The 26,417-nt window shown below is 41.8% G+C and overlaps 1 long non-coding RNA gene across 1 annotated transcript; it reads right to left on the bottom strand.

Annotated features, from left to right (window-relative positions):
- Positions 1-6,501: 6,501 nt before the first annotated feature.
- LOC122905511 lies at positions 6,502-24,555 on the bottom strand. Its single transcript, XR_006384339.1, has 3 exons — positions 24,401-24,555; positions 24,140-24,264; positions 6,502-6,857 (listed from the first exon to the last, which is right to left on the bottom strand). It is a non-coding gene; the product is annotated as an uncharacterized LOC122905511 (long non-coding RNA).
- Between the last annotated feature and the right edge of the window lie 1,862 nt (positions 24,556-26,417).

Genomic DNA, 26,417 nt, shown 5'->3' with positions numbered 1-26,417 from the left:
GTTCCATAAAGGAAGGCTAAGAAGCGAAGAGCCCAAGTCGTCATGCCGTGGTTTCTCCGTTGTTTCTCACACAGAAGGGGGCAGCGCTCAGAGGGCTCAGAGTGTGGGAGGTGTGAAGTTCAGGGACGCCCCTCCCACTGTATCACATGCTTCACTGAAAGTTGGATTCTTAAATTTGGAGGGGATCCAAGAAATTATCTAGTGCTTCCTTCACTTCAGCTCATGAATCCCCGCTGGATCCAAAAACAGTGACTGTTGAGTCTCTCCTTAACTATCTTCAGTGACCAGAAATACACACCAAGAGCCGGACTTCCAGTAGGAAGAGAAATGAGTGGTTACTGGGGACAGAAAGTTAACGGGGACAGAAAAACACACATCTGGTCTCCTCCGAATCCGCTTCAGATGTCCGAGTTCTGATTTCCTAACTGTTGCTATATGCAGATTTGGTAAGAAAGCCTGAAAACACATAGATTTAGGGATGCAATATTTCTAAATTTAGGTGAAGCCATGAAAAAATTTTTTAAGAAAACAAATGATTTTGAGAATCAAATTCTATGAATTCATTAAAAATGTAAAGCTATTTATTTATTTGTTTATTTGTATATTAAAATGTCTTTGGTGGAGGTTGGTTTGTAATTTGAATTATTAGGTTCATCATATTTCAGTTAGAATCATTGAGAATCTAATATATACCTAGCACTCTGCCAGGGACTTTATAAATGGTATCTCATTTAAATTATTTATCTCATCCCAAAGTGGAAGAAGCACATTTTAAATCTGTCCTTCTAATATAATAAACCAGTTGTTCTCAAACTTGTACTTGTATTGGCATCAGCGGAAGGACAGTTAACACACATATTTGGGTGCCCCAACCCTGGAGCTTCTGGCTTAGTGAATATGGTCAGGGATGGAGAGTATGAATTTCTAACAAGACCCAAGATGGTGCTGATGCTGCTGGTCCTGGGTTCACACTCTCAGGACTACCACCGTAAGCCACTGGCTCCAAACTCTCTAAAAAAGAGGAAAGCTCATCTAATTCCACTTACCAACTCTATGATGTTAAGGAAATTAATCTCTCAGAGCCTCACTTTTATCATCTGTAACATATAAATAAATTTTGCTTTGAATTTGTGCTAGATGATTACTGTACAGTGTTATCACTTCCAAAACAATTATTAAATATTGATCTTCCCCTCTCCTCTTATGAAAGCGGAAAAGACACATTTGCACCACAAAACACAGATGAAAAATATCCTTTTTTAAAGATTCAGTCATTTATTTTAGGGAGAGAGTACGTGTGCTCACAAGCACAGGAGAGGCAAAGGGAGAGGGAGAGAGAGAATCTTAAGCAGAGTCCACATAGAGCAGGGAGCCCAACATAGGGCTCGATCTCATCACCCTGAGCTCATGACCCTGAGCCAAAACCAAGAGTCAGATGCTTAGCCAAAGGTGCCACGCAGGTGCCCCATGGATGAAAAAATCTTTAAAAATATGCTAAGCAGGCTGTCTTGATGATGACAGCTTTGTAATAAAGCTTGAAGTCCGGAATTGTGATGCCACCAACTTTGGCTTTCTTTTTCAATATCCCTTTGGCTATTTGAGGTCTTTTCTGGTTCCATATAAATTTTAAAATTATTTGTTCCATTTCTTTGAAAAAGATGGATGGTACTTTGATAGGAATTGCATTAAATGTGTAGATTGCTTTAGGTAGCATAGACATTTTCACAATATTTATTCTTCCAATCCAGGAGCATGGAACATTTTTCCATTTCTTTGTGTCTTCCTCAATTTCTTTCATGAGTACTTTATAGTAGTCTGAGTATAGATTCTGTGCCTCTTTGGTTAGGTTTATTCCTAGGTATCTTATGGTTTGGGGTGCAATTGTAAATGGGATTGACTCCTTAATTTCTCTTTCTTCTGTCTTGTTGTTGGTGTAGAGAAATGCAACTGATTTCTGTGCATTGATCTTATATCCTGACACTTTACTGAATTCCTGTACAAGTTCTAGCAGTTTTGGAGTGGAGTCTTTTGGGTTTTCCACATAGAGTATCATATCATCTGCAAAGAGTGATAATTTGACTACTTCTTTGGCGATTTGGATGCCTTTAATTTCCTTTTGTTGTCTGATTGCTGAGGCTAGGACTTCTAGTACTATGTTGAATAGCAGTGGTGATAATGGACATCCCTGCCGTGTTCCTGACCTTAGTGGAAAAGCTTTCAGTTTTTCTCCATTGAGAATGATATTTGCAGTGGGTTTTTCATAGATGGCTTTGATGATATTGAGTTATGTGCCTTCTATCCCTACACTTTGAAGGGTTTTGATCAGGAAGGGATGCTGTACTTTGTCAAATGCTTTTTCAGCATCTATTGAGAGTATCATATGGTTCTTGTTCTTTCTTTTATTGATGTGTTGTATCACATTGATTTGTGGATGTTGAACCAACCTTGCAGCCCTGGGATAAATCCCACTTGGTTGTGGTGAATAATCCTTTTAATGTACTATTGAATCCTATTGGCTAGTATTTTGGTGAGAATTTTTGCGTCTGTGTTCATCAAGGATATTGGAGTAGAGCTCTCTTTTTTGATGGGATCCTTGTCTGGTTTTGGGATCAAGGTGATGCTGGCCTCATAAAATTAGTTTGGGAGTTTTCCTTCCATTTCTATTTTTTGGAACAGTTTCAGGAGAATATGAATTAGTTCTTCTTTAAATGTTTGGTAGAATTCCCCCGGGAAGCCGTCTGGCCCTGGGCTTTTGTTTGTTTGGAGATTTTTAATGACTGTTTCAATCTCCTTACTGGTTATGGGTCTGTTCAGGCTTTCTATTTCTTCCTGGTTCAATTTTGGTAGTTTATATGTTTCTAGGAATGCATCCATTTCTTCCAGATTGTCAAATTTGTTGGCGTAGAGTTGCTCATAGTATGTTCTTATAACAGTTTGTATTTCTTTGGTGTTAGTTGTGATCTCTCCTCTTTCATTCATGATTTTATTTATTTGGGTCCTTTCTCTTTTCTTTTTGATAAGTCTGGCCAGGGGTTTATCAATTTTATTAATTCTTTCAAAGAACCAGCTCCTAGTTTCGTTGATTTGTTCTATTGTTTATTTAGTTTCTATTTCATTGATTTCTGCTCTGATCTTTATGATTTCTCTTCTCCTGCTGGGCTTAGGGTTTCTTTCTTGTTCTTTCTCCAGCTCCTTTAGGTGTAGGGTTAGGTTGTGTACCTGAGACCTTTCTTGTTTCTTGAGAAAAGCTTGTACCACTATATATTTTCCTCTCAGGACTGCCTTTGTTGTGTCCCACAGATTTTGAACCGATTTATTTTCATTATCATTTGTTTCCATGTTGCCGTCATCAAGACAGCATGGTACTGGCACAAAAACAGACACATAGACCAATGGAACAGAATAGAGAGCCCAGAAATAGACTCTCAACTCTATGGTCAACTAATCTTTGACAAAGCAGGAAAGAATGTCCAATGGAAAAAAGACAGCCTCTTCAATAAATGGTGTTGGGAAAATTGGACAGCCACGTGCAGAAAAATGAAATTGGACCATTTCCTTACACCACACACAAAAATAGACTCAAAATGGATGAAGGACCTCAATGTGAGAAAGGAATCCATCAAAATCCTTGAGGAGAACACAGGCAGCAACCTCTTCGACCTCAGCCGCAGTAACATCTTCCTAGGAACATCGCCAAAGGCAAGGGAAGCAAAGGCAAAAATGAACTTTTGGGATTTCATCAAGATCAAAAGCTTTTGCACAGCAAAGGAAACAGTTAACAAAATCAAAAGACAATTGACAGAATGAGAGAAGATATTTGCAAACGACATATCAGATAAAGGACTAGTGTCCAAAATCTATAAAGAACTTAGCAAACTCAACACCCAAAGAACAAATAATCCAATCAAGAAATGGGCAGAGGACATGAAAAGACGTTTCTGCAAAGAAGACATCCAGATGGCCAACAGACACATGAAAAAGTGCTCCATATCACTTGGCATCAGGGAAATACAAATCAAAACCACAATGAGATATCACCTCACACCAGTCAGAATGGCTAAAATCAACAAGTCAGGAAATGACAGATGCTGGTGAGGATGCGGAGAAAGGGGAACCCTCCTACACTGTTGGTGGGAATGCAAGCTGGTGCAACCACTCTGGAAAACAGCATGGAGGTTCCTCAAAATGTTGAAAATAGAACTGCCCTATGACCCAGCAATTGCACTACTGGGAATTTACCCTAAAGATAGAAACGTAGTGATCCAAAGGGGCACGTGCACCCGAATGTTTATAGCAGCAATGTCCACAATAGCCAAACTATGGAAAGAACCTAGATGTCCATCAACAGATGAATGGATCAAGAAGATGTGGTATATATACACAATGGAATACTATGCAGCCATCAAAAGAAATGAAATCTTGCCATTTGCAACAACATGGATGGAACTAGAGCATATCATGCTTAGCGAAATAAGTCAAGCGTAGAAAGACAACTATCATATGATCTCCCTGATATGAGGAAGTGGTGATGCAACATGGGGGCTTAAGTGGGTAGGAGAAGAATCTATGAAACAAGATGGGATAGGGAGGGAGACAAACCATAAGTGACTCTTAATCTCACGAAACAAACTGTGGGTTGCTGGGTGGAGGGGGGTTGGGAGAAGGGAGTAGGGTTATGGACAGGGGGGAGGGTATGTGCTTTTGGGTAAATTGGAAGGGGAGGTGAACCATGAGAGACTATGGACTTTGAAAAACAATCTGAGGGGTTTGAAGTGGCGGGGGGGTGGGAGGTTGGGGTACCAGGTGGTGGGTATTATAGAAGGCACAGCTTGCATGGAGCACTGGGTGTGGTGAAAAAATAATGAATACTGTTTTTTCTGAAAATAAATAAATTGGAAAAAATATAATTGGAAAAAAAAATATGCTAAGCAGGGGGTTGGGAGGTTGGGGTACCAGGTGGTGGGTATTATAGAGGGCACGGCTTGCATGGAGCACTGGGTGTGGTGAAAAAATAATGAATAATGTTTTTCTGAAAATAAATAAATTGGAAAAAAAATCAGTAAAAAAAAAAAAATATGCTAAGCAGTATGAAGTACTGGGAAAAGCAAGGTCATGTAATCAGATTTAGGTTCTGATACTGTTTCTACCTTTATTATCTTGGCTTCACTACATTTTGCCCTTAAAGTTTCCCCACCTATGAACTGGGTATACTTTCGCACTTCTGCTTCAGCCAAATGGACCTTTCCATCTGAATGCCCCCAAGGCACCTCAGCCTCGGTTAGTGGGACTAACCTCACTGCCTTTCTCTCTGTATTCTCTGTTTCTTCTAACGTATCTTAGTAGGGGCACCTGGGTGGCTCAGTGGGTTAAAGCCTCTGCCTTCAGCTCAGGTCATGATCCCATTGTCCTGGGATCGAGCCCCGCATCAGGCTTTCTGCTCAGCAGGGAGTCTGCTTCCCTCTCTCCCTCTGCCTGCCTCTCTGCCTACTTGTGATCTCTGTCTGTCAAATAAATAAATAAAATCTTAAAAAAAAATAAAGTATCTTAGTAGGTTGCAACAAAATCCTACACATTACCAAATCGAAAAATCTGAGGGTGGCAGTTGGTTCTTCATTGTTGGCTCTGTGTCTCCCACTGACCTTACAAATTTATTTCTAATCATTTCTCAAATAATTAATATTCTCTCTGAGCCATAATTTAGCTTTCCACCATCTCTCTCTGAGCCATTTCCAGAGCTACTGGAGTTAAGAATTGTTCTCACTTGGGGGAACACTATATTTGTTCCTTCTTTTGTGTTTAGGGAATTCTCTTACTCTTAAACTGAAAGATCCAGAAAGCTCGTTTGTATTTTCCCTTACTGATGGTGTGCCCAGTTGATCAGGAGCTAAGAATATCAGGAAATAGGGACTCTGCCACCCTAATTCCAGTGATGACAGCAACGGCTGTGACCACATCCATTTCCTAGAATGATTAGAGTAGATCTTATACCCAGCATTAAGGAAGGTGCAGACCGTAATCTCTGTTTCCACGAACCTATGCAGTAGTGTCTTCACAGTTCTTCTGTGACAGTAGGGTGACCATTCTCCAGCCTCACTTGGATTTGACAGAGTTCCTAGAGCTTTAGACTGTCTCACAACTAGGACAGTTGTGAGCCATCAGGATGAGAGTCTGGGGACACAGAAGGGAGACTTTGTTCAAGTCCAGGTTTCTGAACCTTTCAGAAATACATGAGATACTTTAGTTTCCTCCAATGTGTACCTTCCCTGCTTCAATAGGCCAGAGTTATGTTGTTTCCAGCTCATACTCACCAATACCCCATCCTGGGTGATCCTGCTCCTCCAGTATCACTAAACTGAAGAACTCTGCATGTTGTCGGAACACACACTTGTCGAGGTTGCCCCTATGCCAAATCCAGTAGATGATATCCTCATGCCTGCTGATTCCCAGGAACACCTCCCAGCATTGACTGGGTGCAGACGCATAGATGCATTACATCTCACCCCTGAACATGGAAGGTCCCTCTTAAGTCTTGTTGATCAAGGCTTCGTAAGATTTTCTATTCAAGGGTGGAAGCTGTTGCAACCAGATGTTTTTTGCTTCTGTTAATTTATGGAAGATTTTCCCCTGAATTTTGCTAGTTATGCTTTTATGTCTATTAAACTTTGAAAATTTTCTATCACGGCAATTTTAGAAGTAGGCTTTCTTATGTTTACACCTGGACTCCCCATCCTTAGCAAGTGTTTTCAGTGTCTTAGCAATAAATAAACAAAAGCTATGTAAAACAGTGCCCATCTTGGATTTTGTCTGGTTCACAGCAGGTTCATTAGCGGCCGTTCCTTGTGGGGTGCATTCCTTTGCTGAAGAAACATGGTGGAAGAAACAAAAAGAAATTGATTAAAGCCCATTTGAAACTATAAGGAGACAGAACTCCCAAAGAAGTGAAAACAAAAAGACTGGACGCTGGGATCCAGATGATTTTTTAGAGACAGAACGACACAGCAGCTGAAGATTAGCAGTGTTACAATCACATCCCAGGGTTTGAGTGGCTTGATAGCCATTATCGTTTAGAACATGGTGACTCCATTCACACATACAGTTCATACATTTCTGAGTCCAGGCTGACAATAACCTAATCAATAGCAACATTTCTGGAAACACCAGGCCCTCCTTTGTGCTTTCATCTCCCAGTTAATGGGTTTGCTGTGTGGTTTCTTGATTATCAATCGGTTAATCAATACAATTACTTGCTAAAGTAGGTGGTCATATTATATCTCTGTTGGATATACTCAAAGTGCTTGTGATTGATTTTGGGTCCTTAAATTTCACTTCTCCTTAGAGAAAACTTATGACTCTTCTTATGTAAATTGCAATATTATGGAAAAATATATATATTTTTTGGAGTCTAGGTCTGGATTCAGTTCTACATCTATGATCTACAAGGTCTATGTCCTTGGACAACTTTCTTAGTTTCTATGAGGTTCATTTTCCCTATTGATAAGTTGCTGACTATAGACAAGATTTAATAAAACTTTAATAAAACTACCTAATTTAGATAAAGTCAGCACAGTGGTATGGAATCTAGTATGTTCACAGCACCTATGTTTTCAGCAACCCTGAGAGGTCAAGAATATGTTGATGACTAAAACGGGACGTGACTGAGTAGCTGCTATTCCTTCCATCTTCTTTTCATCCCTGTATTCAACTACGTGATATGGTTGCATGGCAGGGGTGCAAAGATGGGTCCTTCTGAGTAGGGGCACACAGTCCAGTGGAAGAATCAGGCAATTGCTTGATTGGGTTAGGTGTGAAAGCTGCAAGAAGACCATAGTACCAAACTTGCGTGATACACCCACGAAGCCACCAGAAACTTAACAGCAAAAGGCCATTTAATTGTGGTTGTTGAAGAAAAGAGGGGTCTTCTGGGTATAAAGGTGGGACAATGGCATCTTGGAAGGAGGACCTTGTGAATGTCCAGGACCGAGGCTTGGCTGCAAGGAGGCCATGACAGGGGGTGCTGGAGGGAGCAATGGGAGGAAGGGAGAGAGAGACAGGTTCCAGCCTTGGAGAATTCATTAAGCATATGGAACTTACAATGGACACCTTCTGGTTTTTGGCCCAGGAACTTTCTCTTCTTCCAGCTTCCTTAAGGAAATGTTTCTTCTTATTTGGCCCGCATGTGCTCTAAATATTTTTTAAATAAGATTTATTCATTTATTATTGGAAAGAGGGAGGGAAAGAGAGTGTGGGAGTGGCAGAGGGAGAGAATTTCAAGCAGACTCCCTACTGAGCATGGAGTCTGATGCAGGGCCTGATCTCATGACCCTGAGACCATGACCTAAGCTGAAATCAAGAGTTGAATGCTTAACCAACTCAGCCACCCAGGATCTAAATCTTAATAATATCTGTCATCACTGATTTAGGAGATAGGGCCACATGTGACCTAAATCCGGCCCATTAATGCCCTCGCAAAATAGTCCAGTAAGGTGACCAGGGACAGGTGTCATGGTGATTGGGAATAGAAGAGCCCAGTTGTTAGCAATTTGAACAAGTCATGTAACCTCTCTATACCTCAGTTTCCCCACCAATAAAACGAGGATAATATTATCTATCTTCTAAGACTGTAATATGCATTACATGAGTAATGTTTTACTCATTATTCTGTAAATGAAAGCTAACAACTTAAGGTAAAAAGAAAAAAAATCTCCTTATGGTTTGTCTCCCTCCCTATCCCATCTTGTTTCATGGATTCTTCTCCTACCCACTTAAGCCCCCATGTTGCATTGGGGAGGGTATGTGCTTTTGGGTAAATTGGAAGGGGAGATGAACCATGAGAGACTATGGACTCTGAAAAACAATCTGAGGGGTTTGAAGTGGCGGGGGGGTGGGAGGTTGGAGTACCAGGTGGTGGGTATTATAGAGGGCACAGCTTGCATGGAGCACTGGGTGTGGTGAAAAAATAATGAATACTGTTTTTCTGAAAATAAATAAATTGGAAAAAAAAAATAAAAAAAAAATTAAAAAAAGAAAAAAAAAGAAAAAAAACCTCAAAACAGTATCATCATTTAAATAGTGCTATATAAGGTTGCTATTATTATTTCCTGGGATTTTTGTAATTATAATTAAAGAAATGAAAGAAAAGTCCCCTTCTTTATGCTTCTGGAGCTGTGTTTCAGGTGCTTCTGGGGATCAGGTACACTCAGCCTGGGGAGGAAGCCAGTCTTTCTCAGCAGGGTGGACTGGAGGACGGATTGAGAAAGCACTAAGTCCAATCCGTACACACGTGCAGATTTTAAGGCGGTCCAGCTCCGTTTTTCCAGAACTTGAGATCCTTAAACCACAATATTCTCCACCTTTTGAGGTTTAATTATTCAGCAAATCTTTTTGTTTACTGCGTTACTCAGTAATGCTTACAATAAACACCCCTCCTGTTTTGGACCAAGTGAGATATGCTTAAATTAAGACCACTTGTCACCAACAGGCCATTATCCAGATAATGCGGGGGATTTGGAGGCATTTCATGGAGAGCATGACATAATCGCAATCGCGTGGTTGGAAATTTACTCTGGAAGCAGGGAGGCAGGTGCTGAAGGCAAGAAGATGAGACACAAAGTTACTGCGGATCCAGTGGATCCTGGGCCTGGTCCTGGGTAGGGGGACAGAAAGCAAGGAATGTGAGGTAAGATTGACAGGATGTGCGAAATAACTGGAAGAAGAGGGTTGGGAGGATTTGGTAGAAATCCATGATTTGCAAATGTTTAAATCTATGAACCCCCTTTCATGGTTCAGCAGCCAGCCTTGAGAAACCTGTGCTCCCCATGTATCCATACACACACTTTTGCAGGGTGCTGTGTTAATGGAAACTCACACATTTCAGAGCCATGCCCTCAACTTATGCATTCCCATGTGGTGATCAGGGAACTATATGACGTGAAGCCATGTTTCTGATTTGTGCACAAGTTTCAGTGAACACAGAGTTAACCCATGCAAGGCTGCAACTGCTTGTGTGTGTGTGTGAGGAGGGGGTTTTCCTCAGCGCCACGAACTACTTGTGTCCAGGCATGAGACTTAGGTGGTCCTACTTTCATCTTCTCCAGGAGGCTTCCGTCTGGAAGTGAGCTCTGTGAGCTCCAAGAGTATATGGACTGGGAACTGGGCACAGATTGCTCCGACATGATAGCATACCTGGTCTGACACAGAAGGTCTCTGGGGGTCGAGGTAGTGTGGCATCACTCACTTTCCTACTATAGCAAAGGAGCTCTACACTAGGGTTTTGGCAATAATAGTCTGTTTACAAACCAGCTGATGGTCCTGCTCTTGGAAGCTCAGTTGCGATACATGCCGGTGGTCATGGGGTTTTTTGAACCCTTGCGATCTATCAAACATCCCTTAACAACAGCACACCTCTCATGCATGGAGATGTGGGAGTAACCTGCCCCAGGTTTAGGCAACAAGAGTGTACATTCTTTGCAGAGAATTGTAAATCAATAATAAAATTAACAAAATATTAGTTGGCCTTTTATTATCACCACTTGCCAGGAATTTTAAATGATCTCAGTGATAAATACTCCTCCCTGGGGCAGAACATTCCCACAGACTCCCCGCACCCTGTTCTGTCCCTGTTATCTGCAACTAAGGGCTTTGGTCAATAGAGAGGAAGGGTTGAGCAAATCCTAGTTGTCAAGTCTGAGCAGCCGGGAGAATGATTAGCGCATTAGCGGGTTGGGGGAAGCTGGTTTGGAATAATGATGATGAGTGTAGTTTTGGACATGTTAAATTTGAGATAATTGTGAGCTATGCAGAGAAATGTGCACATGGAGATTAGGGGGAAGAATAGTGCTGTGCTATTGCTATGGGAATTTGCAGTAGATTAATCATTTTGGAGGTGGATTCCAATTGCTGCTTAAACACCTACCTTGTGCTGACCATTGTACTCTTGGTACATTTACACTTTAAAATATTTTTATTCCTTACATGAAACAGGTTTATCTTTTTTTCTTTTTTTTTCCCTTCCCCTTTTCTTTCTTTCAGTTTTTATTTTTCCGCACTTAGGAAAACTAAGAAGAGAAAAGTTGGAGAACCTTTGTTTAAGTGTACTTGGCAAGAACATGCCATGCCAGATTTTAATTACTCTCTGCTTGACTCCTGGGCCTCACTTCATGGGGAGATAGACTGTGGACTGAATTTCTAAGGAATGGTTGTTTTCTGAATGAAAAGGGAAGATGGGAAAAAGGACAGCAATCTAGGGTGAAAAATTAGCTTGGGAAAAAAGATGAAAAGAGTGAGTTTGTGAGAGTGAGAGGTCAGTTGCTCTGAAGTTAGGATTCATGCACCTGTTCAACATTTCTAGATCAGAAACTATGGGATGCCCATCCAACATCAGTCCCTGGATCTACAAAGGTCGCAAAATTATTTTTCTGCTCTAGAGAGATTATCGTCTCTGGGTGGACATAGATTTTCTTGCAGAGAATCCATGACAATATTGTGTGGTGAGTGTCATAGAAGAGAGAGTTTCCACGTGTGATGGGGACCTCCAAGGACAGCTGTGTAAAGGTTTGCCGAAGGATACTCTCAGCCAGCCTGAACAGTCAGGAGAGGGTCAGCTTCCAGACAAAGGAGCAGGAGAAGCGCTGAGGCAACAGAAGATTATGAGCAAAGGCATGGGAGGAACAGGCAGCAGAGGGTTTATGCTGGAAACGAAAGTCATCTGGTATTGCAGGAGTGTTAAATGCAAGGTATAGATAGCCAGAAAAATTAATGCTGAAAACCAAGGAAGAGAAATTGGCATTTAAAGAGTTCCTATTACGTACCTGTCAGAAACAACTTCTCCGGTCTGATTTAAGTAGTAATAATAGTTAACACTTTCTGAACACTTAATATTTGCAATTTTGTATCCAGACTTGTCCTACGCTTCATTTGGTATTACATCTATGTACTCACTTAACCTGTAATCTTCCTGAAGTGGAGTCGAGAGTGGATGAATTATATGCCACTGAATGAATGGACAGTTGTTAGCATAACAACTATTTATGGAGTGCTTACCATATGCCACGTTCTATTCTGAGCGATTTATCGAGATTTGCTCCTGTAATAGTCATAAAAGACCTATGAGATAGACTTGCTATTATTTCCATTTTGCAGGTGAGGGTGCTTTGACAAAGAAGTCAATCCACTTGCCTGTGCTCACTTAGCTAAAAAGAGTTTGAGCCGTCTTTCAGGGAGAAGGGTCTGGCTTATAGTGTGTTCGCTTCACCTCTGCTTGCAATGCCTCAACTGACCTATTGTCACTGGCTTAGAATGGTCCACACTTACTTCCATCCATCACTTCCCCCACAGCAGCGAGCTCCTGAGAGCAGGCACTCAGCTGTTTCTCCAGCTCTACTGACACCTCACACAGGACTGCCTGGGTAAGTGCTCACCGGAGACTGTAAAGATCACTGAAAGGCGGGGGGCCAGACATGTGCATCTAAATGTGTCCCTACAAAGCTCTGAGCCACGCCATTCTCCTTGGATGCCCTGTGGACCCTGCCTCCACTTTTGTGATGTAAAACAATGCCCAGTCTCAGGGCCATCCCTGACATTTCTTCACCCCTCAACTGCCAGAAGTCCACTCCCAGAATCCTTCCCCATAGAGAATTCACTCCCTCGTTTGAGTCTCTGTCTGGTGCTCTACTTTCAACCCCCTAGAGACTTGATGAAACTTGTTTCTTGAATGACCCTTTCTCCCTTGGCTGAAAAATAAACTCAACTCTGTTTTTAGATCTTTGTTTTATTCTTTAATAGGAGAAAATGTAAAAATGAATGTTGTATCATTTAATCCTCACCACAACCATTTGGGACTATTTTTACACTTGAAAATAACAAAGCACAAAAAAATAACATTAATTTTTTGAAAGTCCCATAGCTATCTGTGTGCCCCAAGCCTGGGTGCAGAGCTCTAATCATAAGATCTCCAATCATTTGTCAAGGAATGAATAGTGGATTAATTACTTCAAGTGACCTGGCCATTGCTGAAATGCAGACCTCTGGGTCCACCCCTGATGTGCTAACTCAGTAGGTATGGGGCTGACGTCTAGAACGTACACTTTCAGCAACCTCCTCCAGTGCTTCTCATGCAGTCTAAAATTTGTAAGCAATGTTTAATGAGGTCTCAGTTTGGCAAGATTTCCAGGAACTCTGTTTCTCCAACCAGCCACAGGACTTGATCTCCCTCCTTGGGCTCCTCAAATCTAATTCTTTGTTTCTCATACCCTGAGGTAGAAAACAAACCACCTGGATACCTTGTTCAACTTCAGATCCTGGTGCAGTGGGTCTCCACGAGGGCTCACAATACAGCATTTCCAAAATGTTCCCAGGTGATGCTAAGGCTGTTGCATCCCTGTGGCAGAATCAGTGGTGTGTGACACAGATTCTCCTTCAAGAAAGGACTCCCTGCCCAGCTGTGAAGGGTGTAAAGAAATGGCAACCTCGTGTTAGCTTTTCAGGGTCCACCCCCGCTGTTAAACTGGAGGGAGGGTCTTCGTAGAACATCCCTCCTCCTGCCAATGACCACGGATGGTGTTGGTCCAAGGGTCTGGCACTTCTACCCACAATGAGAGTCCTCTGCTAGCATTCTTTGTCCTGGACTCCCACTGGGTTGACATAGACATTGCCCCATATGGTATTTCATTCTGGAGGCTCCCTATCCTTCTCTCATTGGGTGTCAATCTTTCATACTCTGAACTCCATGTCCACACTTCCTTCCCAGATAACTCCAAAGGCACATCTACAGCTCATGCTCATACTTTGAGTAGCAAGATGTCTACATCTTGGCTTCCAACCTCTGAAGCAGCTGATGGTAGTTGTTCTACTCAGAGTAGAGTCTGCTTTGACATTAGGTCTAGACTCAGTTAGTGACCAAGACGAGCTTGAAATAGAGACCAGGAGGGGTCCTGACTTACTACCATGCTCATCTGTCAGGGTCCCTCTGAAGCCTGCTCTGACTTCAGTCTGTTCCCACATTCTTGGATCACAAACTCTTTTTCATGCCATTTGCAGGAAGCTCACATTAGCAATGAAAGTTTTTTTTTACAAACAACACCTTGTGATGAAACACAGAAATACAATGAATTCACATGGAGCAGCCTGGGCTAAGATGACGAGGGCCACAGAGCTCAATCTCTGCTATGTCCAGTCCTGATGTTTGTCCTTAGGACCTCAGGATCAATTGGACACAATTTAGAAAACAATTCATTTCCCATGCTGGCTCCTAGGATAACAGGCTAGAACAATTTTTCAGTCTCCTAATAGATACCTTGCTTGAAACTGCTGTTTAAGTCAAAACCACGAGTTTCCTTTCAATGAATTGGAAGGTAATGTAGTTTTAATTTTAAGTCCAATTATATCTTGAGAGATGAATGGTACAGGGCAAATCCTTGCTAGGGCCAAACGGGAGTGATAAATCATTCACTTACATGATCGGATTGCTTCCAAGCTCCTTTGGGCCTCTCAGAAAACAGAAAAGAATAGTTAAAACCAGCCTTTTTTGGGGAAAAATAAAACAGAAGGAAAGGTCAAGGTAGACTTTACCTGATTGACCAGGATATTTGAGGTATGCCATGGTTAAACAAAATCTCAGTTGCTCATCAAACAATAGCCTTGTCCTTGCTCATATTTCACATCAGCCCAGCTCACGGAGGGACCCTGAGGTAGGCAGGATCGAGGGTGTGCTGTCAGAGACTCTGCTACCGAAGGAAGGGAATGCGGTAAATGAGGGGTAAAACTTCCACTTATAACTGATAGGCCACCATCACTCATATGGTCAAGGTTAACTTCCAGAGACAGGAAGGAACAATGCTGTACCATGTGCTCCAAAGGAGAGCTGGAAATAATAAGTTCAGGTCACCAAGGGTTCCAGTGGCTTCTGCACTGCCTGTGTGTTTGTACTCCTGCTATTCAGGTAAGAATGAGGCTGAGAGCAGAATAATACACATTAGCTGCCCACTTGACATCAAATTTTAAGCAGGTACTTTGGGATTTAAAACTCTCAACAACGTTGTGGGATAGGTACAAATTCCCACTTTACATCTGCTATGACCCAGAGAAGTCCAAGGCTTTCTGAAGACGAGACAGCTGGTGAACGGAATCACGATGCCTCATTCAGATACATCTGACCCCAAAGCCTGCTTCCTTCTCGCTATTCAGTGCTACACCCTGCACTTGGAGATGTCCGCACTACATTTAATAGGTCACAGTTCTTCCAGCTGCAGGTGCCACGAGGTTGGACACAGAAAAAAAGAGAAGAAGGAAATAACCAAGCAGGGTGAATAAAGTAGTCATTTCAAAGGACTAGATAAATCTAACATAGCTTAAGTAGAAACTCTTACAACAACAACAAGAGTGGCTAGTTTTTGAGTTCCTGCTATGGATCTGGCTAACAAGATGTGTTTCCATGCACCACCTCCGCTACTCTTCCCTGTAACTCTGAGAGGAATTCAAGTTTTAGTTCTGCCATCTGACAGTGCTATGACCTGGACACATTTGTTAACCTCTTTGAAATTTACTTCCATAAAATGTAGGCTTCTTATATTTCTAACATCTTTTTATTTCAAGAGTAAAATTAAAATTAAAACATCAGTGAGATGTTCTATCTAAGCTACTGTGAACATAGTAGGTGCTAAGTAAAAATAGGCAGGGATCATATGGCAAGAAAACAACACAGGCTTTGGGATAAACGCAGTTTAAATTCAAATTCCAGCTTTTCCACTTGACTGTTTAGGTGAATGACTTACTCCTTTGGCCTCTTGAGTTTGGGTGAAGATGTTTATAAAATGTGGATAATAATTTCCTTGTGAAGAGATGTTGTATGTACTGCATGAGATACTGTATGTGCTATTTCGTAGAGAACATTGGTACTCGGTAAATGGGTCTACCCTTTACTTTCCTTGGTAATTGTTGAGTCATAACAATGATATTGAGAGAATATTTTACCAAGTTCTTCGGAAGACTTTAAGAATGGTTCCTGTCTTAAGACAGACAATACCTTTGTATTAACCAAGTTACCCATGACCTCTACACTCAACATCGTGTTCAACTGGACAAATCCTGGTCCCACCTGGCAAAGTAAATGCCTCTAAACCATGCTTTCTAAGCTCAGAAACCACCTTTCTGAGTGAATACATTTCTGGGTATATATATATATATATATATATATATACCCAGAAATGGGTATGTGTGTATATGTATGTATGTATGTGTATATATATATATATATACATATATATGTACATATGTACATATATATGTATATATATATATATATGTCTTTATTTTTTTTAAGATTTTATTTATTTGAGAAAGAAAATGTGCATGAGAGAGAGAAAACACAAGTTGGGTAAGGGCAGAGGGAGAGGGAGAAGCAGGCTTCCCACTGAGCAGGGAGTCCAACATGGGGCTTAGTCTCAGGACCCTGGGATAAGGATCTGAGTTGAAGGCAGACATTTAACCAACTGAGCCACCCAGGCAAGGGACTATTGTCTGTTCCCCTGGACATGATGAGAGTAGATCAGGATATTTAGAAAACGATGGAGAATGGACCTTCAGAGACCATTTAGGTGATAGAGGACACAGGTCCTGTATTTTAATGATTTATCCAGCTCTACCCATGGGGCCAGTTCACCTCTCGGATGGCTCAACACATGGTACCAATGAGTTGTGCAGTGCACTATTCAGACCCTGACATTCCTCTGCATCAAAAACTAACAAATCCATATGCTGTATGCAACCTCAACCATGTAGGACTTGTATATCCAAAGGATGGGATTATGTTTTTGAACTTAAAAGATTTGAAAGTTTTTTTGTTTTGTTTTGTTTTGTTTTTGTACTACCTATGACTTTCTGTATAATGTGCATGTGCTGAATTCCTGGTTTTATGTCAAATTTGTTTCTTAAATGTGTTCTTCACTGGAATATAAGTACACCAGATCAAGAACTGGGTCTCTCATCCACCATTACTCCCTCTATCTACACTGCACTGGCATATCAGTGATGCTTAACTGTACTTTTGTGGACCAAGTGACTGAAAGACTGGTTTCCTGAACCCATGAATTATGAAGGAATGGATGAATTAACAGACATAGAGGGATGGTAGGTCTGGGGGGGAAATAATTTAGCATTTTTTAAATATGCAAAATTTTGAAATCTAACAGCCCATGGTCTACCATCAGAGCCCTTCCAAACAAAATCTGATTTAGTCCCTGTGAATGAAAGCCAGGGCTGTCTTCAACTCTCAGCTCCTCACCCACTGAGGTGCCTCAGCTCAGTCACATTTGACTCTCTGCGACCCTACATGTTTGTCTTACATTAGCTGACTCCTGTCCCTGTGGGGTATGGATGGGTCATTGACACAGAAGCCCAGGGAAGACTTTGAACTTGGACAGAGCATAACTGAGATAGTGCTTAAATTTAGAATGGATGTTGGCTGCCTGAATAATTAAGGGCCTATGATAATAAGTGGACTTTTATTTCTTCCTCTGCATCCTAGTTCATTTTACAACACCCCTCCCACACACACACACATACACCCTGCCCAGGAAATGAAAAGAAGCAATTGCCATGCATCCCTGGTGATTTGGAGGCTGAGACGTCTGTGCCCCCTAGCATGATACACAGCTCTGTATCAAATAACCAGGAGCTGGAGGGAATTGCCTCTATGCTGGAGTCTGATGGACATGAGGTATGATTTATGTATAGATAGAGTAATAGGCAGGGATTTTAAAATTTGATGGAGAGCTGAAGAAATTCAATAAAAATGGGCTTATTCAATAAAAATAAAAATTCTATAAAAGGCAAGTTTTACTGTGTGTGAATGTTTTCATAAACACCTCTGAAGAGATAATACTATACAGGTGAGCTTAATAAAAAGGGATTTTCCTTTTCATTCCTGCCAATCTGGTCCTTTCACAAAATCTCTGATGAGAGAGAAATACGGGCTTTGGGGGACTGTTCTTTGGTTATCTAGTTTCCTTTTTCAGCCTTTCTAATCTTGCTCCCCTGCTTTTCAGTTTTTATTGAATTTTTTCAAGGGGAAAGAATTTTGCTAGAAAGGATTTTACTAGAAAGAGCGAGTTAACTTGAACTGCTGACAAATGCACGACACTCAAATGAGTAACAAGTCACCAGAAGCTAAATGTGTAGCATCCTAATGATCCCAGCCATCCCTGGGGAGGCAGAAGGAGGAGGTCCAGCAAAAGGCTGCATATATTAAGCAGTAATTACCCTGGAAAAAGTCCTGGGTTTTGGTGATTGTGCCGGCTTTGGAATCTGGAATGCCTGGTTTTCAGTCCTGACTCAGCTTCTCATAATTTCTGTGATCCCTGACAAGTTGCTCCTCTCGAGTCTGAATTTCATCCTTTCAGAACATGAGAAGATTTTTCTCCCCAGGCTGGCTGGAGGGATAAATTATGTGATATGCAAAGTACTGTGTCCAGAGCCCAGATACAACAGTCCACTGTTCCAAAAGGGAAAAGTTGAAAAAGGTCAAATTCCTTCCCCATTTTCAGAGACAGGAAGGATGCTAGATGGGGGGGGTGCGGGAGAGGGGGGACATCCTCTACCTCTAAGTTTGCTTTGGAAAAGAAGGGAACCCTTAACACATAGGTGAACTGAAACCTTTGGAATTATGAGCTTGAAGTTTCCTTTTGATCCATGTGTCTCTTAGCTCGAGAAGCATAATTTGAAGAGAAGGAGTTTGATTGGCCTCCCACTGAGGCTGGATTGGGAAATGATAAGGAGTCATTGATGGGGAAAGGAGAGCGAAAAACATTTTAAGATGCCTAAGGGTTCTACTTGGGAAGCAGCAGCTGACTGAGGGCTCAGGGGAGGAGAAAAGTTTGCTGGGAGATGATGAGCTTCTGTTAGGTTGAGTGCTCACCCCCCATAATCCACACTTGTTGGAGTCTCAGCTTTGTGTGGTACATTTTCTCCACTGCCAAGACCAGTCCTTACTGCAGCAAAGCAGCTCGTGCACCTTGTTTATAAAAGGAGCTCCTTGGCTGCTGTGGGGTGGGTCCACACCTCAGTGTCAACCTTGAGGTCCCTCTGGCACATCTCCTTCTTTTTCAGATGTGTGTCTACTTGTCCCCCCAACACAGTGACTCTAAATAATACTTCTCTCACCCCTGAGTTCACTCTCCACTTCACTCTAGAATCAATCCATCGTCTTTTGTGTCAGGCATAGCTTCTGCTCAGGGGATTATCCAAGAACCAATTTTCTCACCAACAGTATCCTGTGTCAGAGAAAAATGGCACCAGACAAGTTAAACAAAGCACACTTTATTCAAGACTGTTGGATGGGGGCGGGGGTTGGGAGGAGATTGAACACTGCCTCACTAAAAGCAAAGCAGGTGGGTCTTAAATACTGGTGTGAGCTGGTGGGTAGGTACTGGAAGATGTCAGGAGAGGTTGGTCTATGTGATCAAGCCATCTATGTTTGCTAATTGTGACGCTCAGATTTAGGCTCTCATCCTCCCACAGAAAACCGAGAAAGGATCTCTACCTCCTTCAATGATTGCATTTCAAAGGGGTGGCTCCCAGGCTCTTGAGAAAGACTTTACTCAGTGTAGTAAAATAGGCAAGAGGCAGAGAGAAGACTTATGCCTCAAGAATCAGGAAAGCATTTACAATTTTAAGTCTTCAAAAGCAAGAGTAAGGAGCCTTGAGTCAGGAGGAAGGGTGCGTAAAGTTTAGTTGAACTGAGGGGAAAAGGGAAGCAATCTTAAGACCCCTTCATCTCACGATGGTAACTGCCCACGTGAACAGCTTGTAAGGCATACTCAGCAGCCCTACACCTTTCCTGTTCTATGACCCCACACAAGGGTCTGGACCACTATGGGATAGAACTGAAAATGCAAATATACATGGTAAGACAGAATGGCCATAAAAACTACTTTTCCTTTGCTGGAATGAGGCCACTCCTTATGATATACTATTTTGTCATCCTTTCCGCTCACCCAGAAGGCTCCTAATTCCCATAACTTCCCTCCTGCTTCCCTTGAAAGACGCTTCTGATTCTCACATGCAGGCACAGCCTCCAGCTCGAACCCAAGTTGCAACTGCTTATCATGAAACAAAGAGATTATATGTAAAAATATTCAGTAAAGAGAATTTTTTAAAATGTCATGGGACTTCTTGGTCATGAGGTACAGGGGAGAGGAAATGCCAAGTAGAATTCCCAGATTTCCATTTGGAGGACTAAGTACCTCTGATATCTGGAATCCCACCAGGAGATGAAGACCACAGGAAGGGAAGTATGTTTTAGGTGGAGAACCCAGAGGTTCAATTTTCAAGGTAAACTTGAATTTTCATATAATACATTTTTACTTTGTCTCCCAGTCCAGACAAATATTTACTATTATATCCTACTCTTTAGTCTAACCACAGTTGGTAAAATCTAGGTGGGGTCCTGCTCCCCACTCTGTGCTCTTAAGGACACTGCTCACCATTGCTGCTCTCAATGACATGACAGCCCATTCACTTTCCTACTTGTTTCTCATGGGCATAGCCTACTTGCCCACCACATTGGCGTTTCTTGAGAAGGGATCTCCATCTCCCATCTTCCACAGAAGTTTAAGCAGTGACCAGCAAAAGAAAAGACAGTGCACTTTGAGTACAATAGAAACTTGGATTTTTGATGGCATTAATGTCCCTTTAATAGTTTCCAGGCCCCTTGCCAACAAAACAAAAGGAGTTTAATTTTCCTTTATAAAGTTTTCATTTAACACTGTACAATCTACTTCTGATGTTTCTGGTTATCCAGCTAATACATTATTTAAATCCCATCTTATACTAGTCAAACTCATTGGAGGCTTTCTTGATTTTATTATCAATTAGCACCTGTATTAGCTGGAAAAAATTATATTGTTAAATTTTATCTAATAATGTTGCTCATTAGCCACTTTAAAAGGAAAGCTGCTTAGGAAAGGTTTGAAACTCTTTAGTAAATTGGTTTTTTAATTCATTTTCCCAACAAATATATATGTCAAACACTAAAGCTGCAATCATGAGTAAAACCCAACTTCTACCCTTAATGAAACTGTAATTAAGAGGTAATTGAGGTTCTATTATAGTTTATTAATCCACCCACTTTTCTGTCAAGTTGAGAATGACAGCACTTAAATTTATATGGTGTCTAGTCTTAGGAAAGGAGTAAGGTTCAGACATGATTAAGTGGGACAACCCTTGGCAACTAGTAATACCTGAGTCCCTCCTCTGGTAGAGTCTTACTATTTTAATGCTTCACACGCTCCGATATCCTAGCTTTGTGCCATGAGACTTTGCAATTCTTCCGATTAGAGGCCACCTCACAGATGCTGAGTTTGCATGGAATTTTGGTCAAAAGTTCCAAGTCTAGGCATGAGGAAAAATCCAGTGTCTCTGCTCAGCTCTCTTGCATTTCTACCCTCTACATGAGCACACATGCCAGGGTAGCTGCTGGAAGGAGGAGAGCAGACAGGTGGAGTAGATCTGGCTTGAGTCTGAAGCCAGGCAGGCACCTGACCAGCAAATACATGATTAACAATAAATAAGTTTTGTTTTAGGCCTCTGAGTTTGGTCTGTTGTGTTCTAGAACATTGTTGTGGCAACATTTTATTGGTTACCTGCCTTCTTTCAGGGTTCTGCAGGGAGTTATGGATGCAAGAAATGGTAACAAGGTGGAAATCAAAGGATTGTGGTAACATGGAGGAATGGATGCTGGAGACCTTCATGCAGACTTCCAGAGGCTGGATTGGCACCTGGGCCTTGAAATCCAAGAAGAGTTGCAAGCTTCCTCTGAATCGAATTCTTCTGGCCTCACCAATTCAGCTTTGTCTGGATTAAAGAAGAACTAAAGGTAGGGGGTAAGAGGGGCAGGGAGAGAGTCAGCTCTGGACAGCAGTGCTGTCTCATCTGTGAAAAGTGGTGTGGTCAGGAGTTGATCTGATCCCCGGAAAGTGGGCTAGGATGGCAGCAGCAAGCATCTGCTCCCTTGCTCTTCCCCGTGCCTCTTCCTCTCTCCTGATGACAGTCATCTTGCTAACAAATACATAGATCAAGAGGGAAGGGTTTTCTGCCCACCATGAGATGCATGTTACCTTCTTGAGGTCACCCAGCCTGCTTCTTTTTTATCTGGGTTTAATGGCAAAGAACACATAAAAACAATACAAAGATTGGTCAACCATCATTTTCCAAGTTCTCCTCAGGCACGGACACAACGTCCTCTGCCTCCCACGTAGGATACCCGCTTCTTGAACCAGTTTTTCTTTTTTCTCTTTCTTTCTTTCTTTCTTTCTTTCTTTCTTTCTTTCTTTCTTTCTTAGATTTTATTTATTTATTTGACAGACTAAGGGAGAGATCACAAGTAGGCAGAGAGGCAGGCAGAGAGAGTGGAGAAGCAGTCTCCCCACTGAACAGAAAGCCGGATTCGGGGCTCGATCCCAGGAATCTGAGACCATGGCCTGAGCCGAAGACAGAGGCTTAACCCACGGAGCCACCTACGTGCCCCTTGAATCAGTTTTAACAAGTAGAATAATCTGACTTGGACACAGGGTCTATTTCGAGACTTACGGACATAGCACAGGTACACGGTTTACTCAGCATTCATCCAAACCATCTGTGCATCCTACACAAAGGGGCCGGCTCCCACTCCTGCCATAGCTTCCCACTGTGTGTCTTTGTCAGCACTCACCTCTAGATGGTCAATAAATATGTGTTGAGTGTGAAACAAAAAGATACCACCATTTTAACCCTCCCCAGGGTGGTAAATTCCAAGACAGAAACTGGGGCCCCTGGAGAAGCATCTTTGGCTGAGTTGAGAGTTAAGCTCTTAGGAGTTCAGAGCAGGAAAGTCCACTGTGATGCAGAAAAAAGCTTATTTTTAACATCAGATTTATTAACATCAAGATATATTTTGATCTCCACAGTCTTCTTTATTCATTTTGATTAGAATTTCATCAAAACAGAAGAGTGCTAGTCACCAGCCCCATCAAGCCTCCCAGGAAAGCACGCTTTCCTCTGAGTGTTATTGTAAATATTCAACGGACACCTTTCTGCTGTATCCTGATACACAGAAGCGAATGCATGTGACCTGCTACTTTTAGTATTTTGTTACAATTTCCATTATTTTATCCAATTATTCCTGTTCTTGTCATATATGTGAATAAATCAGAAAAGCAGAAGCATAAGACTTTCACCTAAACTTGAACTCCAAGGAGGAGAAAGATGTGCTCAGGGACGTGTTTTTTGGGGTGTGAGACTTGTTCATTTTTGACACATTTTCATGGAAAGAGACCATCATGTAGATTCACAAAGATTAGTATTTTGATGCCAGTTCTGACACTCACCAGCTCTAAGAACTGAGCCAAATTACTCAGAAGTGCTGATAGTTAACCTCGACCAGGAAGTTACTGCAAGAAACTGATCTGAGTGTTTTATACACACGAACAATTCATGTTCTCCAATCCCCTTTCAGATGAATGCTATTTTTATTTCTATTTTTAGGTAACGAAAGCACAACCAGAGAAGTTCTGGTTACTCCCTGTTCTGTAAGGTGGCCCAGCTCCAGAGACTAGAACTGTAATTTCTAAGTATACCTTCTCGATTTCAAATTTCTTCCCACCTAGTGGGGACAAACACACTTTACAGTGTTATTTGTGAGAACTAAATGTAAAAACAAACAAACAACCAAAAACAACCCTGTAAAGGCCTTGGCACACTGGTTGCCACATTCTGATTACATTTAACAAATGGCTTGTATCATTAAGTTTCTTGGTTGCAAGCAAGAGAAAACAACTCTGCCTGAGTAGAGAAGCTATTTAGAAGAAAGATTTCTGGTTGCTGACAGAATCATGGGAAACCTGATGAGCAGGATATTCAAACAAATAAGAACCAGAGGAGTTTGGCATCACGAAGGAATTTAGTAGAAAGATTTCTGGTAGCTGACAGAATTTTGGGAAGGCTGAAAATCAGCTTACTCAAAACCAGCAAGAAGGAGAGGAATTTGGGATCATGAAGGGCAGCCCAGGAGATCACGCCCCCAAAAAGTCCATTTCGGAAGCTGAGAGAGACACCATCGTCACTGTTTCTCCAAAACACAGCCACTCCCAGACACCACGTAGACATCACTCACCACTCACTGCTAGGTGGAGTCCAGACTTGCCTCGTTGCCCTGGGTATGATGCGTCCGGCTGTCAAGTTCAGACCCTCATGCTCTTCCTTTGTGGAGGGGAGCAGCAATTTTCTCCTATTTTTCTTCTGTAGTGAAGATCACAGATTTCTTTTCCCTCAAGACTTAAATGATGAGGGATTCTACCAAAAATATTCAAACATATTTGCCAACCCACCAAAAAATAAAAGCAAATGTCCACTACACATGTATATTGATACTCACAGCCAAAATAATCTGCTACATTGTTGGCCTCTCAAGGAAGACCTTCTGGATGCCATTGTCAGTAAACTACTCCTACAGCATCTCACGGTCTCCCTGCACTTGGCCCCAGGCACTTGCGTTTTGAGATCTCAGTGTCTGGAGACCATCTGTTTAACTCTGTTTCCACCATCGAACTGCAAATCCCTTGGAAGCAAGGATTATCTCTTATCTTTTTTTTTTTTTTTGGTCTGTTTGTAGTAAATACACAATGCCTGGTTCATAGCCAATACTGGATATTTATCAAGTTAAGCCGAATGTCAGGAATAAGGAAGGGCATTTTTAGTTTTTTTTTTCAGTTTTGACAAAATATGGTAAACCACTAAAAAGATGGCATTAGGCATAGCCATATGATATAACCAACCCTGCACTATTTTGACCCACATAAATACAATTTTATTTTATATGGTCCAACTATATATTTAATACTCAGAGTGCAAGTCACCCTGAGAAGCTGATGTCCAAGCTTTGTTGCAATTGTAAGAAAGACTGTCAAGAGGTATCTGCTTAGTTCACCTCTTTGGGATGAGGCAATGGGGTTCAGGTTAAATCCACCTCTGGGTTTGCATAAATAGGAATATTTTCATTTAATATGGATGGAGATTTTGCAGTCTTAGGGGCTCTCTAGCAATTTTTTGTTCTATGTGCAGTGTGTACAACCCTCTGACATTTCTGTTCTCTAATCACATAGGGTGAGAGACTGATGTTCTATCAGCATTTAGGAAGAGTAGTGCAAATACAGCCAGGTGTGGGGACCTCATCCTGTGTGCTGGATAGGGGATCCTACACGTAATCATCCCATGTAAGGCCATGTAAGGCTTACCGCACTGTGAAGGGCACGCCATCAGAAGAACAGAATCAGAGCAATCAAATATCATTCAACCTGGGGCTGTTTCATTAGCCAGAGCCCAATGTTGTACCATTCCAGTGGCCATTCCAGGTGGGGAAGTTACCAAGCACCTGGCATCTCCTGGTAGGCAGGGTTCTAGTCTCCCCTAGTGGAGGGATGCAGAAAGTTCCCAAGTGCTGAGAAGCTTTGGAAATTGTGCTTACCACCATCAGCACAGCCCCTAGGTAGTGGTCCGTTACCTTGTCAGCTGAAGCAGCAACAGGGTTGACCAAAAGGAGGTCCCCACCAGCCATAATATGCTTCCTCATTACATAAAACTTCCAGCAGTCATTTGGCCACCCTGCCTTAGATTCTAGATTCTACCATTTATTCTCCCTGGGTCACCTCAATAGCCTGATATCCCTTCCACCCGCCCCGCCCCCACCGGCCGAGCTCCCTGCATGCACTTTATGACCAGCGTAATCTTACAAAGTGAAAAATCAGAGAGGGGGAAAGAGCCCTTATTGGTCCTGCTTCTTTGGACCATCTGAACTGAGAAAATATATATCTACGTCTGTGTAGAGATCGATAGATAGATCAATTGATTTATCCATATCTCTCTATTTCTCTGCCTCTACATGTCTGCATATATCTGTATGCACTTACAGATACATAGATATTTATGCTAAGTAGTAAATGAGCAAATATATTTATATAGTATCACGATCAGTATAGATAAGGATATATATCTGTGTATCTGTACCTCTATATCTGTATCCATTTAGGGGGAAACGTCATTTTAGCAATTAATATCCCTCCTCCAAAAAATAACTCATTCAATAAAAAGAGCATATTGTATGCGATGATTTGAGATATTTCCATCAGGGTGTGATTTTGTTGCCAAAAATAATGAAAATTGTGTCATCTGTAAAAAGCCTCATATTTTCACACGTTAACCTATTCAAAATATATACTCTATAAAATGAAATGTCCTGTATTAAAAGTACTCTGTGTCCTTCCACTTCCCCTCTGGACCCAGCCTGGTTTCTGTAGCACCCGCTGGCCCATCACGCTCTCCTGAGCAGGGCAGGCCACCTTTTATGCCCACACACACTGCCCACAGGTAGCCCTGCCTCTCGCCCAAGATTCTTC

This window comes from Neovison vison, chromosome 4 (genome assembly GCF_020171115.1).
Source record: "Neovison vison isolate M4711 chromosome 4, ASM_NN_V1, whole genome shotgun sequence".
Classification (NCBI taxonomy): Eukaryota; Metazoa; Chordata; class Mammalia; order Carnivora; family Mustelidae; genus Neogale; species Neogale vison.
The sequence above is the reverse complement of the archived record's forward strand: the minus strand, read 5'-3'. Positions and strand labels throughout refer to the sequence as shown.